We start from the raw sequence: 13,127 nt of genomic DNA, 5'->3' as shown, positions 1-13,127 counted from the left end.
AAAGAGCTGACATTGTGCCTATATATAAGAATAGTAGTAGAATGGAACCGCTAAATTATAGACCAGTATCGTTGACTAGTATATTGTGCAAGGTATGTGAAGAAGTAATTAAAGCTAAGTGGAGTGAGTATCTAGAAAGTGAAAACATTCTGAGTGAAAGACAGTTTGGTTTCAGAAAAGGAAGATCGTGCGTATCCAATTTATTATGTTTTTATTCAAGAGTGACTGACATACTACAACATAGAGAGGGATGGGTGGATGCTATCTACCTGGACTTGAGAAAGGCCTTTGATAAAGTACCACACAATAGACTGATGTGGAAACTAAAGATGACTGGAGGAGTAAATGATAAACTAGCAAAATGGATGGAAAATTACTTAATGGGAAGAGAAATGAGAACAGTGGTGAGAGGAAGGAAGTCCGAGTGGAAGAAGGTAACCAGTGGAGTTCCACAAGGGTCAGTGCTGGGTCCCATCATGTTTTTGATTTATGTTAATGATATGCCAGTAGGAATTGACAGTTACATGAACATGTTTGCTGACAATACTAAAATTATGAGGAGAGTAAAGAATGTGGAAGATTGTAACAAGTTACAGGAAGATCTTGATAAAATATACAAGTGGAGTAAGGAGTGGCAGATGGAATTTAATATAGACAAGACCCATGTTATGAAAATGGGAAGTAGATACAGACCAAACAGGGATTACAGGCTGGGTGATGAGAAAATTAAAGAGACCAATGAGGAGAAAGACTTAGGAGTAACCGTGCAAAACACCTTGTCACCGGAGAAACACATTAACAAGATTTTTGGGAAAACATATAACATGCTTCAAAATATTGGCCTTGCATTCCACTACCTAGATGAAGGAATGATGAAGAAGATATTATGTACCTTAATAAGACCTCAGTTAGAATATGTAACATGTGTCTGGTGGAAAGGGTACAGAGGCTGGCAACAAGGATGGTACCAGGACTCAGGGAGTTAGACTATGAGGAAAGACTGAGGAAGCTGGGGCTGACCACATTAGAAGAGAGAAGAACAAGAGGAGACATGATAACTATGTATAAATTGGTGAACAAGATTGACACACTGGACAGAGAGTTGATAAAGGTGACCACAAGTAATCATCTCCGAGGACATGGAAAAAAGCTAATAAAAGACATCTGTCTAAATGACGTGAGAAAATACAGTTTCCCGCATCTTAGCATTGATAAGTGGAATAAACTGAGCAGTGATGTCTTTGACGCGGTGTGTGTCAATCAGATGAAAGAGAGATATGACAGGAATGGACAAGGAGACAGGTCACAGAGAGCTTAGCTCGGGCCCTGTAAAACACAAATAGGTAAATACACACACACACACACACACACACACACACACACACACATAAAAAAAAAAAAAAAAAAAAAAAAAAGAACTTGTCTTTAGCCTCCCAAAAAACTGTTATTGGAGGCGTGTACCAGGTAATGACACAATCCCCCTCCACTGTCTTAACACCACCTCCAATGCAATAATATCACTCACTACACTAAGCTAAGCTAACCTAACCAAAGCACACACATGTGGAACAGGCAAATATACAGAGTAGCCATATCTGCTGAAACGGAGAGAAGAGTTGCACTAAGTAAACGATTTCAAAATACTATATAAATATGTATACGCAATATGTTTTATATAAAAATTTCATCAAAACTTACGAATGAGTATGTGATTAACCAGCTCACACAAAGAGAGGAGCAGTACTGATCTGGGAACTGCGTTGTACTCTGGTTCTCACCACGGATTCTAGGGAGGATATACAGGTTCAATGGGCGGGCTGAAGGAATTGATTAGAGAACCTAGCTTCTAACAGATGGTGCACAGATTGCAGATAGTAAGGGGGTGAGGGATGGGGGTCCATCAGCGGGGGAGGATGAGCGCCTTTACAAGATTCAAAGTCAGTCAGTCACGGGAAGGAGCGCAAGGCACATCAACCAGTGCCCGCCTCCGCCTGGGCCTCACCATGCTCAGTGCTCACTTGCATCACCTGCGTCTTGTCTTGTGACCCCTTCTGCCCTTGGTGTAGGAATACCCCTGAGGCCATGGAACATTTCTTGCTTCAGTGCTCACAACTCCTCTCTCAACATACTGCATTACGCTCCAGGCTCTCTGCCCTGGCCATCACATTTTACCTGCCCACCCTCCTGGCAGCCTCAGGCGTCCACCTCTCCTGGCAACCTACTGTCCTTCGCCTTACTTGTGCCTTCTTGAGGAAGACCGGCCAGCTACCACGCCTGTGATACCCACACGACTACCCCAGGGCTCATAACGATCCATAGATTTTCATGGCCTCTTCTGAATCCTTATGACCCTTGGGGTAGTCCTGTGTGGGTATCACAGGCGTGATAGCTGGCCGGTCTTCCTCAAGAAGGCACAAGTAAGGCGAAGGACAGCAGATTGCCAGGAGGGGTGGACACCTGAGGCCACCAAGCGGGTGGGCAGGTTGAGTGTTGTGATGGCCAGGGCAGAGAGCCGGGAGTGTGATGCAGTATGTTGAGAGAGAAAGCGTGGGCATTGAAGCAAGAAATGTTTCATGGCAGAAGGGGTCACGAGACAGTCGACGTATGCGATACAAGTAAGGAGTATGGTGTGGCCCAGGTGGAGGCGGGCAGAAAATGAATATATATATATATATATATATATATATATATATATATATATATATATATATATATATACAGTAAGGTCCCGGGTTACGTCGGTCTCGAGTTACGTCAAACTCGCACTTACGTCAGTCCACTATAAGGCAATTTAAGATAAAAAAAAATTGAAAATTTATAAATCGTAAAGCGCGGGGTTTATTGTCATTGTTGGCCGCCAGGCGTCACTAGTGGTTATCCACCACACTGCCCACCTCATGCTTGAATACAATAACACTCTACGTACCTCAGTACCACCACACCGTCGCCCCTGGCAAGAGTGTTCCTACATCTGCGTTTGCTGACTATCTTAGTATCTTGCTCAATGGCACCAAAAAGAAAACTCCTGAGTGATAGCAGTGATGCTAAGAAAAGGAAAACCATTACGCTACAAGAAAAAGTGGACATAATTAAAAGACATGAGAAGGGAGGCAGCAGCTGTGTGTAAGGGAGTGAAGAAGAAAATGGGAAGCCCGTTACCATGACAACGGGGAGGCTGACGACCTTGAGGGCTCGCCCACCCACCATCACGACAATAACAACTCCGGAACCTTTGCCTGGGCCACACGACACTCGCAGCTCACTTGCACCGTCTGCGCTTGTCTGCTGATCCCTATTGCCCTTTCCTATTGCATTTCCTGCCCTGCTACTCATGCTTCTACTCCCACCGCACTGCACTACGCTCCCAGCTGTCTGCCCTGGGCGTCACAACATTCGACCTGCCCACCCTCCTGGCGGACTCAGGCGTCCACCCCTCTGGCAACATGCAGTCCTTCGCGTTCGCGGCCTTAATCAACAACAAAAACAAGCTTGTGTTTCATATTCCTACATACTTGTAATTAATATAACAATATAACCTTTTACTTATATAACGCTTCTACTCCTACCGCAATCCACAAAGCTCCCAGCTGTCCGCCCTGGGCATCATAACATTCAACCTGCCACCCTCCTGGCGGCCTCAGGCCGCTCCCCTCGGCAACCTGCAGTCCTTCGCGCTCACAGCCCTAATCAATATATTCCTACATAGTTGTAAATAATATACCAATATAACAATATAACCTTTTACTTACCTGAATAACCATAAAAAATTATTGGTTGAAAACTCGATAATATGCTTTGAAAGTACAAAAACTCGAGTTACGTACAAAATCGACTTACGTCATGTTTCAGGAACGTAACTCTGCCGTAACTCGGGACCTTATTGTATATATATATATTTATGTAAATATATATATATATATATATATATATATATATATATATATATATATATATATATATATATATACAGTAAGGTCACGGGTTACGTCAATCTCGAGTTACGTCAAACTCGCACTTACATCAGTCCACTATAAGGCAATTTAAGATTTAAAAAATTGAAAATTTATAAATCGTAAAGCACGGGGTTTATTGTTATTGTTGGCCACCAGGCATCACTAGTGGTTATCCGCCACACCACCCACCTCACGCTTGAATACAATAACTCTCTACCTCATTTCCACCACACCGTCGCCCCTGGCAAGAGTGTTCCTACATCTGCGTTTGCTGACTATCTTAGTATCTTGCTCAATGGCACCAAAAAGAAAACTTCTGAGTGATAGCAGTGACGCTAAGAAAAGGAAAACCATTATGCTACAAGAAAAAGAGGACATAATTAAAAGACATGAGAAGGGAGGCAGCAGCTGTGTGTAAGGGAGTGAAGAAGAAAATGGGAAGCCCGTTACCATGACAACGGGGAGGTTGACGACCTTGAGGGCTCACGCAACTATCACAACAATAACAACTCCGGAGCCTTCGCCTGGGCCACAGTACACTTGCAGCTCACTTGCACTGTCTGCGCCTGTCTGCTGATCCCTATTGCCCTTTTCTATTGCATTTCCTACTCCGCTGGCCACGCTTCAACTCCCACCACACTGCACTATGCTCCCAGCTGTCCACCCTGGGCGTCACAGCATTCGACCTGCCCACCCTCCTGGCGGCCTCAAGCATGCACCCCTCTGGCAACCTGCAGTCTTTCGCGTTCACGGCCCTAATCAATATATTCCTACATAGTTGTACATAATATACAAATATAACAATATAACCTTTTACTTACCTGAATAACCATAAAAAATGATTGGTTGAAAACTCGATAATATGCTTTGAAAGTACAAAAACTCGAGTTACGTATTCAAGCGTGAGGCGGGCGGTGTGGCGGGCAACCACCAACAATAACAATAAATCCCGCACTTTACGATTTATAAATTTTTTATTTTTTTAATCTTAAATTGCCTTATAGTGGACTGACGTAACTATGAGTTTGACGTAACTCGAGACCGACATAACCCGGGACTTTACTGTATATATATATATATATATATATATATATAACTTCATATTTTCACTAATAATAATAATAATAATAATAATAATAATAATAATGTTCAGACATTCAGACAAGTTGGAGGAGGAGGTGAAGAGAAACGCAGGTGTAAGGAGGTGAGTTTATTCCCAACTAGTTTCGCTGATGCTTCCTGAGGGGAATTGAGGGAGCTCCAGCACGGCTCATGTATTGTAGAGCTGGTGAGGACGTGTAGTGTGCTTGGAGCTACACGCTGATTTGCTGGCTCGCACCCTGGGTCAACTGCCTCCCTAGACCCGCTGATTAGCTGGATCACGAGCTGGTTTGTCTGCCCCCTTCATCCGGGCAATGCACATCGCTGCTGCTGGCGCCGCCCATACGATATCGCCCGTCCTTTGGTTATGCTATTGTTGGTAACGATGTATGTACATGGTCTCAACTACAGGCAACCCCACTTAACGAAGGTTCACACAATGAAATTTCGCTACAACGAAGGTTTCAATTTACTACCATCTGCACGTTTAATGAACACCAAACTCGCTTTAATGAAATTTTATCCAGGTAATTTTTTCCAAATTTGAAACCCCTGCTGTATCACGCAAGCCGACAGGCTTTTGAATACACCAGCGCCTCTCATGCACAAAAACGTGCACCATTCACTCCCCTCGTTAATAAAAATAACAGCGTCAGCAGCAGCTCGTCTTCCCTTGCTTTACATGCCACCAAAACGCCCTGCAATGTTGCCTAGCACTGCTAAGAAGACCAGAAAGTCTCTTACTCTCAAAGTGAAGCTGGATATTATTCACGGACACGAGGCGAGAAAACAAATAGCATTGCTTCCCAGCATGGCTTGACTCCATCTACTGTCTACCATTTTCAAGTCAGCAGACTCTATTAAGAAGGCTGGTGAGATCATATCTTCCTTGCAAGCTAAAAGAACCACCTTAACTCATGACTCTACAATGGATAAAATGGAAAGACTTGTGGAAATGTGGTACATAAGTTTTGTAAGCGGTACAATGATGCGCCCTTTGTTTACATTCCACAGGTTGCCAGCTAGCATATTTCCCTCCCTTCATAAATTTAAGATCATCAACATTATAAAGTTACTTACATATATACATTAGTGTATATTATAGTGACTTACTCTTAAATTAAACTGCTTAAATGCTTAACTTCATAATTTCTACTCTTATTAAACCTTTTACTATACTATGATGCACTCTCACTTTGTTTACTCTCAATGGAAGCTCAAGTCTGGGGTTAAACTTATTATAATAGGTTCACTTAACGAAAATTCGCCTAACGAAGGGTTTTTTCAGGAACATAACCCCTTCGTTAAATGGGGGTTGCCTGTACTTTCCTTTTTCTTTTGTCGAGGCCGTCTCTTAGTACTTTGGCCTCGTTCCATCTTGGCAGGTGACCTGCCCTGTCTATGTGGTCCACCAGTGCGCTGGAAGCTCGGTGGTGTCTCACATCAGCACGGTGCTCTTTGATTCTGGTGTCAAGTCCCCTGCTTGTAACTGGCGTCACAACCACTGCAGGGCACGGTCCAGATATACAAGGTCTTCCATCCGCGCATCCACGGTCACGTGTCTATGACTCGTGTGGGTCCCAAGTCGGTGTGATGCAGGGGCCCAGCTAGCCAGTCAGGCCCTGACCTCTGCCCATGTCACACGTGCCCAAGCAACTGTGCCCCAAAGCCATAATGCGACCTCGCCATCTTGAGACCAATTTTTATTTTCTCTTTATAATGCTCAATAGTTGTGCTGTGCGTTGCTGCCATACTACAAGAAGAAAGACAAAACCATATCTACATTGCACTTTTCCATACACTCATCTAACTCTTCCAGAATTAGCTCAAAGTACTTATTTTGGTTCATACGAACATTCTTAGGCAAAAACACAAATTTTCCAAGACCATACTAAGAAAAACAACCCCACACCATCAAAGAATCGGGGTGTTTTACTGTGTGTGTTGTGTAGCATGGATAGTAGCGATTACTACCGGGTCTGCGGCAATTTCTTGATTTGGCTTATTCTTCCTCACAAAGCCACAAATAACTGTCATTTGGGCCTTACTAATCAGTTTTCTAGGCCCTATAATAGGTAGTAACAGGGCAGAATGGTAAGCTTATGCATCCACAAAAGGGACCGTGAGGGGAGGGGGGGGTGAAAGAAAATTCAAATTCAAGCACAAGAGCCACAACGAACGTTGACTGGGGCTCACGTGACGTATATGAGTGGTCGAGACCAAAATAAGCCAACTGGATGGAAGACCTTGTATATCTGGACCGTGCTGCAGGGTATCTGATGCACCAAGCTGTCAGGGCTGCATTTCTTTTGCCCTGGTGCCAGCTTTTCTTCTATCCGCTGTCCTCCTGTGCTCACCACTGCATACTCAGTTAGGTGGAGGGCTGTACCCAGGGCCTGCGCCAAGTCTGACGCTGGGACAACCAAATATTTCTTCTTGGGTTTCTCATCACTATTTCTTTTGAATATCTAGAAATCTAGAAATAGTGGTGAGAAACCCAAGAAGAAATATTTGGTTGTCCCGGCATCAGACCTGGCGCAGGCCCTGGGTACAGCCCTCTACCTAAGTACAGGCAACCCCCACTTAACGAAGGTTCATACAACGAAATTTCACTACAACGAAGGTTTCATTTTACTACCATCTGCTCGTTTAACGAACACCAAACTCGCTTTAATGAAGTTTTATTCAGGTATTTTTTCCAAGTTTGAAACCCCTGCCGTATATCACACAAGCCAACAGGCTTTTGAATACATCAGCGCCTCTCGTGGACAACACGTGCACCACTCACTCCCCCTGTTGAAAACAATAACAGTGTCAGCAGCAGCTCATCTTCCTCACTCAACTTACCACCAAAACGCCCTGCAATGTTGCCTAGCATTGCTAAAAAGACCAGAAAGTCTCTTACTCTCGAAGTGAAGCTGGATATTATTCACGGACATGAGGCGAGAAAACTAATAGCATTGCTTGCCACCATCTTGACTCCATCTACTGTCTCTACTATTTTCAAGTCAGCAGACTCAATTAAGAAAAGAAGGCTGATGAGACCGTATCTTCCTTGCAAGCTAAAAAAAAGCACCTGAACTCGTGACTCTACAATGGATTAAATGGAAAGCCTTGTGGAAATGTGGTACACAAGTTTTGTATGTGATACAATGATGCGCCCTTTGTTTACATTCCACAGGTTACTGGTTAGTGTCTTTCCCGTTTCACTCTCCCTTCCTTCATGAATTTAAGATCATCAACATGTTAAAGTTACATACATTAGTATACATTATAATGACTTAAATTAAACTGCCTAAATGTTTAACTTCATAATTTTTACTTTCATTAAACCTTTCACTGTACTATGATGCACTCTAGCTTTGTTTACTCTTAATGAAAGTTCAAGTCAGGGGTTAAACTTTTTATAATCGGTTTGCTTAACGAAGTTTCACTTAACGAAGGGTTTTTAACCCTTATGTTCCGGTGATCGTATATAAACGATTGCATCTGTGCATCATCCATAGTGACGGCGATCGTTCCCATAATCAAGAATTTTCGCGCCTCATGTTTGAGCGCCACGCGCGGTTTCTCGAGTCAGATAGCGAGTGGAAGTATCTGGCTTCTTTTTCCACCCGTAGTGTTGCCACTAGCTCTGTATATTTAGGGGTAACGAAGCTATTCTCCCATTTTGAGGGCGACACTTGGCAACCCCAGCGACACGTCATGTCGAAAGCACCCTGATAAGAGCGAAGGGACGTCTCAGTTCATAACTCACTATGGAACAAGACAGATAATTTTTATTTAGCAGTGCTTCTGAGCCTGACTACAGTGACAGTGATTATGAGGAAGAAAGCGAAGACAGCAGTAGTGAAGACTCGGCAAATGATTAAGAGGATCCACCTGTTTTCTCAAAACAGAGAGAAGACAGAGATAGTGGTAATGGAGAACAGACTCCAAACATCGTATTGAGAACCCAGAGTGGCTCACGGAGACGCAGCCGTGCCTCTCGTGTTCTGGAAAGACGATCAAGGGGTGTGTGTGTGTGTGTGTGTGTGTGTGTGTGTGTGTGTGTGTGTGTGTGTGTGTGTGTGTGTGTGTGTGTGTGTGTGATAGATAGATGATAGAGAGAGAGAGAGAGAGAGAGAGAGAGAGAGAGAGAGAGAGAGAGAGAGAGAGAGAGAGAGAGAGAGAGAGAGAGAGAGAGAGAGAGAGAGAGTTACCTACATGTTATTTGCTTGAAACTTGATATGAAAAGGGTGAAGAATATTCTCTCTCTCTCTCTCTCTTGAAAGTGTACAATTTCTCTTCAAGATGAGAGAGAGAGAGAGAGAGAGAGAGAGAGAGAGAGAGAGAGAGAGAGAGAGAGAGAGAGAGAGAGAGAGAGAGAGAGAGAGAGTGTGTGTGTGTGTGTGTGTGTTTGAGCGGTGTCATCGCTCACCGAGCTGTTTCTGCTTGACGGATTACACAGCTGGCGGAGGAGGAATCCTTGATAAGGCAATAACTAAACTTTCAGAGGTTACATCGAGCTAGAAAGTTCATCACTGTATTCAGAATAACAAAGAGAAAATAATTAATAGTATTCAAACAGTCTTCTGACAATTTCTAGGTTTACCATTTTTACCCGTCATGGGATATTGGAAAATAGTTTAATCACCGGAACAAAAGGGTTAAGGAACGTAACCCCTTCATTAAGCGGGGTTTGCCTATATGCAGTGGTGAGCACAGGAAGACAGTGGATAGGAGAAAAGCTGGCACCAGGGCGAAAGAAATACAGCCCCAACAGTTTGGTGTATCAGATACCCTGCAAAGGTTGTCACGCTAGTTATTTTGGCGAAACGAGCAGGGAACTTGACACCAAAATCAAAGAGCACCATGCTGACATGAGACACTACCAAGCTTGCAGTGCACTGGTGGAGCACACAGACGGGCAGGTCACCTGCCAAAATGAAACGATTCCAAAGTACAGGTAGCTTGATTTATGCGTGTTTGATTTCCGCATTTTTGTTATAACACGACCGAAAAAATATTATAATCAATTTAATTTGCACGATCGGTTTACTTATACGTGATTTGGCCCAACTGCATTTTCAAACTAAGCGCCATATGCAAACTGCTCATCACAGAATTCCCCAGCTGGTCGATAGGTGGGAGCTCGGCTCTTTTTGTGCCTCATTTGCAGTCTGCCAGCACTGAGTACAGACGGAGTCTCTTCAATCTGCCTATAATTCACCAAGATGGCCCCAAAACATCCTTCATCTTCTTCTGCATGTGGGGTTATTTTTGAAAAGTGGATTTTTGATAGAGTGATAAAGCTCAGAGGGAGATGGTGACTGATTGTGGTGTGAGTGGTGAAGGCAGTGACGCAGTGAATGTTGTGCTTACGTATTCTTTGTTCTCTTATTATTTCTTGCTTTTCCCTTTACTTTAAATACACTTCTAGTATTTAGGATGGTAAATTATAAAAAAAACATGTTAATTTAGCCAAATGAAATAGCTCAGAGGAAGATGGTGACTGACTGTGGCGTGAGTGGTGAAGGTAGTGACGCAGTGAGTGTTGTGTTTACGTACTTTGTTTTGTTGTTTTCTCTTATTATTTTTTGCTTTCTCTTATTATTTCTTGCTTTTCCTTTTACTTTAAATACACTTCTAGTATTTAGAATGGTAAATAATAAAAACATGTTAATTTAGCCAAATAAATAAAGTATTTTGTACAAATTTTTTGACCACATCCCGCACCCCCCTATTATCTATTGTTTCTTATGAGAATTATATGTTTGTTTTACACGAATTTTGATATACGCGATGCCTCTTGGAACGCATCTATCACGTAAATCAAGTTACATGTACTAAGAGATGGCCTCGACAAAAGAAAAAGGAAAGTAGTTGAGGCCATGTACATCGTTACCAACAATAACATAAACAAAAGGACAGGTAATATCGTATGGGCGGCACCAGCAGCAGCAATGTGCATTGCCCGGGTGAAGGGGGCAGATGAACCAGCTAGCGATCCAGCCAATCAGTGGGCCTAGGGAGGCGGCTGACCCAGCGTGCAAACCAGAAAATCAGCGTGTAACTCCAAGCACACTACATGTCCTCACCAGCCCTATAATGCATGAGCTGTGCTGGAACTCCCTCAATTCCCCTCAAGAAGCATCAGCGAAACTAGTCGGGAATAAACTCACCTCCCTACACCTGCGTTTCTCTTCACCTCCTCCTCCAATAATAATAATAATAATAATAATAATAATAATAATAATAATAATAATAATAATTATTACTATAATAATAATAATTATTATTATAATAATAATAATTATTATTATAATAATAATAATAATAGCAATAATAATAACAGTAAGAAATGAGGCTAAATCTACTAAATGAAATGTAAAGGGCACGTAGGTAAAGAAATATGGATTCCTTATGACAAATCCATACAGCTATGATTACATTATCTAGGTTCATACAAAGAGGAATTAACTTAAAGAGAAATGGTGTGGGTGAGTATACCGAATTAGGTATCTTAGATGGTGGGCTCCACTCAAACAAAACTAGACCAACTAGTACCTCTATACATAATACTCCAGCAATGGGGGCCCAGAACCACTGGATCAATACATTATAATTAACATATAAAAATGTAACAAGATGAATAGAATTGGAAGTTATGTACCTTCAGTTGTGTTTGTAATAGTATAACAATTATACATCTTCTCATTTTAATCATAATGCCCATGGTATTATGCAACAATTTTTTGAAAGGAGATAGATTGGCAGCTGTAACAGTATCAGCTGGCAAAGAATTAAAAATTGAGGTACATCTTACACAGAAATGTCTTTTTCTACGATCTAATCAACTATGAGGAAGGAATATCTTGAAGGAAAGACCCACACTTGGTACACCACCAGTTACAGGAACCACACGAAAAATATCAGACACATTAATAGCTAAAGGGGCAATCACACTGGCCTATGATACGCAGAACGCGGGCCATGGTTCTTGGTACGAAACCAGGAACACTATCACACACAAACTGCCCGTGTTCTTGTTATGCTAGGCAAACGGCCCACTAACCAAGACAAAGCCTAATCAAAATAAACCAGAACAAAACCATGCCGCTTATACCTCAGCCTGTGCTTTGTGCTGGAACTGCATTTACACTTCCTCTTGTTGAAGAAAAGTAAGTAAAAAAAACTAGAGAAAAGCTGAGACGTGCACGATGGCAACTTTACATTCAGAGGTGGTTGCCATGAGCCCATACTATCGACATGATATATATATATATATATATATATATATATATATATATATATATATATATATATATATATATACAGGCAACCCCCGCTTAACGAAGGGATTATGTTCCTAAAAAACCCTTCGTTAAGCGAAACTTCATTAAATGAACCCATTATAACAAGTTTAACCCCTAACGAACTTCCATTGAGAGTAAACAAAGCGAGAGTGCATCATAGTACAGTGAAAGGTTTAATGAAAGTAAAAATTATGAAGTTAAACATTTAGGCAGTTTAAATTAAGTCATTATAATGTACACTAATGTATGTATGTATGGACATAACTTTATGATGTTAACCCCTTCGCGCCGGATGTTAAAAAAAGCCCGCCTGTATAATATATGGGTGGTAGTGGCGTGCGCCCGAGCGCGGGAAACTCATGCAAGCTTGTCATACTTGTCGTCTTTGTGTATTATGCTGCTATTTTTTAGTCACTATATCGCCTTCGAAGAGGAAAGTGGACACTTCTCTCTTTGGAGAGAGAGAGAGAGAGAGAGAGAGAGAGAGAGAGAGAGAGAGAGAGAGAGAGAGTGACACTTGCTAATATTTTAGACACAAGCGGGACGCATGTAGCTTATCTTTCAAGAGAAAGAGGGGAGGGAGGGAAGGGAGAGGAAAGAGAGAGAGAGAGAGAGAGAGAGAGAGAGAGAGAGAGAGAGAGAGAGAGAGAGAGAGAGAGAGAGAGAGAGAGAGATTAGAAAATTTGTTGTTTTTGTATTTGTGTGTGTGTGTGTGTGTTTTCACGAATGTTACAAGGCGGGACGCATGTAAGTTATCTTCGAGAGGAGAGGAGGA

The sequence above is a fragment of the Portunus trituberculatus genome, chromosome 38, assembly GCF_017591435.1.
Source record: "Portunus trituberculatus isolate SZX2019 chromosome 38, ASM1759143v1, whole genome shotgun sequence".
NCBI classification, from domain to species: domain Eukaryota; kingdom Metazoa; phylum Arthropoda; class Malacostraca; order Decapoda; family Portunidae; genus Portunus; species Portunus trituberculatus.
The sequence above is the reverse complement of the archived record's forward strand: the minus strand, read 5'-3'. Positions refer to the sequence as shown.